Here is a 3,853-nt window from a genome sequence, read left to right as displayed (position 1 = left end):
AAGATTCCAACTCCGAGAAGCTTGCTTTAGTCCATAAATGGATTTATACTAGCTTGCATACTCTGGCAGTATGCTGTGGATCCACAAAACCCTCAGGTTATGTCATGTACACATCCTCGAGCAGGTTTCCATTCAGAAATGTGGTTTTGACATCCATCTGTCAGATCTCATAATTGTGGTATGCTGCAATAGCAAGCATGATCCGAATGGACTTAAACATCGCGACTGGAGAAAAAGTTTCATCATAGTCAATATCATGAATTTGCTTGAAACCTTTTGCTAACAGACAACCCTTATATATAAGTCCATCCATGTCAGCCTTTCTCTTAAAGACCCACTTACATCCAATGGGTTTTACCCCTTCAGGTGGATCAACCAAAGTCCATACTTGGTTGGTGTACATGGATTCCATTTCGGATCTCATGGCTTCTAGCTATTTCTCAGAATCTTGTCTCATCACAGATTCCTGATAAGAGGTAGGCTCATCCTCAATAAGCACAACATCATCATGGTCAGACAAGAGAAATGAATATCTCTCAAGCTGACGACGTACCCTATCAGACCTGCGAAGAGGTAGGTCTACTTGAACTGGTTGTTGTTCCTCAACTCTTTATGGAACAACATCATCCACAACACTTTTTGGTTCCAATTCAACTTCCATCGAGGTTCAGTGATATGGTTTACATCTTGAACTTCTTCAAGATCGAATGTACTCCCACTAGTTTTTCTAGAAACAAAGTCCCTTTCTAGAATTACCCTAGTCTTTGCCACAACTACCTCGTGTTGACTGGGAATGTAGAAGTAATATCCCTTAGTTTCTTTGGGATATCCAATAAAATAGCACTTATCGGATTTGGGTCCCAGTTTGTCCGAGACTTGACGTCGAACGTAAGTCTCACAACCCCAAATCCTCATAAAAGACACCTGGGCATCTCTCCCAGTCCATATCTTATATGGTGTCTTTATCACAGCCTTGGATGGAACACGATTTAGTATGAAGGCTGCAGTGTCTAGAGCATAGCCCCAAACAGATGTAGGAAGATCTGTGTGACTCATCATAGATTGCACCATATCTAATAGAGTACGATTCCTCCTTTCGGATACACCATTCCACTGTGGTGTTCCAGGAGGAGTAAGTTGAGATAGAATTCCACACTCAGCTAGATAGTCACGAAACTCATGGCTAAGGTATTCTCCACCTTGATCTGATCGAAGTATCTTAATACTCTTGCCAAGCTGATTTTGTACTTTATTCTTGAATTCCTTGAACTTTTCAAAGGATTCTGACTTATGTGTCATCAGATACACATAACCATATCTACTGAAGTCATCAGTAAATGCAATGAAGTATCTATAACCACCCCTGGCGGCGACATTGAAAGGGCCACATACATCACTATGTATGAGTCCTAACAAGTCAGTCGCTCTCTCGTTGTATCCACTAAAGGGAGTCTTGGTCATCTTGCCTAGTAGGCATGACTCGCATGTCTCATATGATTCAAAATCAAATGAGTCCAGCAAATCATCTTTATGGAGCTGGGATAAGCGTTTGTCATTTATATGACCTAAGCGACAGTGCCAAAGATAGGTCTGGTTCATTTCATTTGATTTGAACCTTTTGGTATTTATGTTATAGATGGGGTTCTCTAAGTCTAGAATATAAAGTCCGTTATTCAGAGGTGCACTACAACAAAACATATCATTTAAATAAACTGAACAACATTTGTTCTTTATTATAAATGAAAAACCTTTCTTGTCCAAACAAGAAACTGATATAATGTTCTTAGTAAGAGCAGGCACATAACAACAATCATCTAATTCTAGTACAAGCCCAGAGGGCAGAGATAGAGAATAAGTCCCTACAGCAACAGCAGCAACCCATGCTCCATTGCCTACGCGTAGGTCCACCTCGCCCTTCATCAATGCTCCGCTATTTCTCAGCACATGCACATTAGTACAAATGTGAGAAGCACATCAGGTATCTAATACCCATGATGAAGAAATAGATAGATTGACTTCTATAACATATATACCTGAAGTGGAAGTCTCACTTCTCTTCTTCTTAAGATGTTCCAGGTAGACTTTGCAGTTCCTCTTCCAGTGCCCGGTCTAACCGCAGTGGAAGCAGGTAGCATCCTTGGCAACCCCTCCTTTAGGTTTCAGTGCCTTGCCTTTGCCCTTGGCTTGGGACTTTCCTTTGCCTTTAGGCTTACCCTTGCCTTTGCCCTTTTGCACCATCAAAATGGTGTTGGGCTTTACCTTCTTAAGGTTCAGCTCAGCAATTCTTAGCATGCTTAGCAGCTCGGGCAGGGGTTTATCGATTTCGTTCATGTTGTAATTTAGAACAAATTGATTGTAACTATCCGGTAAGGATTGCAAGATCAAGTCAGTGGCCAGCTCTTGGCCAAGTGGAAATCCCAACCTCTGTAGGTTTTCTATGTACCCAATCATCTTGAGTACATATGGACCTACGGGAGTCCCGTCTTGCATCTTGCACTGAAACAGTGCCTTAGAGATCTCGAATCTCTCGTGCCTAGCTTGTCCTTGATATAGTTGACGAAGATGTTCAACCATATCATAAGCACCCATCAACTTGTATTGCTTCTGAAGCTCAGAGTTCATGGTTGCGAGCATAAGACAGGACACATCTAATGCGTCATCTTGATGCTTCTTGTATGCATCACGGTCAGCTCGCATGGCAGTGGCAGGAGGTGCCGCGGGAATGGGCTGCTCTAGGATGTACAGTTTTCGTTCCTGTGTGAGAACAATTCTCAGGTTCCTGTACCAGTCCAAGAAGTTAGCTCCATTGAGCTTGTCCTTATCAAGGACAGAACGCAGGGAGAAGGTGTTCGTGTTTGACGACATGACAATCTATAACAGAAAATACGAAAATAAATAATTATATTCCATTAATCATTTAATTAGGTCTTAATTAAATGATGCTCCCACTGAATTATAGAACTTTTGTAGAATCAAGCCATGGACGTGGTCAAACCACACTTACTAGATTCTAGCTATAATTCGTGCAGGACAATATCCACATCATACTACGCCTTGAGTTAGCTTTAGCTAAATCGCCCAAAACTTAGTATGATCGGTAGGTAACTAATTACCAATTACATCTCTATGCAACTCTTGTTTATAGGATCAATATCCGCATGTATATTAAAACTTGAGTTAGCTTTGGCTAAATCACCCAAGAGTTAATATAAACGTGATTTTGACCTATCTAACAACCATTGGCAAATGTCTATAGTTAAACCCGATCCAATTGAGTTTAACTAGTTTTACTCAATCTAATTGAGTTTGTACTCACCCATGCGTTGATAGCGGGACCAAGTGTTAGGACCAAAAGTAGCTAGAGGGGGGGGTGAATAGCTCGTCGCGTTCGCTCGTTGCTCGGCGTTGCTTGTTCCTTCAAAGATGTGCAGCGGAAAATACAGAAACAAACACACAACGCTAACACGGTTGGTTTTACTTGGTATCCACCTCACAAGAGGTGACTAATCCAAGGATCCACACCAACACACACATCCTCCACTAAATAAAACTCTCCTTTATGGTAACTACCAAGGGCGGAGAAGCCCTACAAGACTCAATACAAGAAGAGAGGGAAAGGATACAAGAAATACAAGCTTACAAGCTTACAATGAGTATAAACCCTAACCCTAGCTTCTCTTCTTGGCTTTGATCCGCCTCTTGACTTGGAAAACTTCCAAGATCCTTCAAGAACTGGCGATCTGAGCTTTGTGAGTGCTGTGGAGGAGCTGGCGAGAAATCTGGAGTGAATCGGAGAAGAGATTTTTGCAGCCATCACACGCCTGCAGCTATAAACGACGCCAACGGTCGGATC

This window comes from Zingiber officinale, chromosome 3A (assembly GCF_018446385.1).
Source record: "Zingiber officinale cultivar Zhangliang chromosome 3A, Zo_v1.1, whole genome shotgun sequence".
NCBI classification, from domain to species: Eukaryota; Viridiplantae; Streptophyta; class Magnoliopsida; order Zingiberales; family Zingiberaceae; genus Zingiber; species Zingiber officinale.
Note: the sequence above shows the minus strand (reverse complement) of the source record.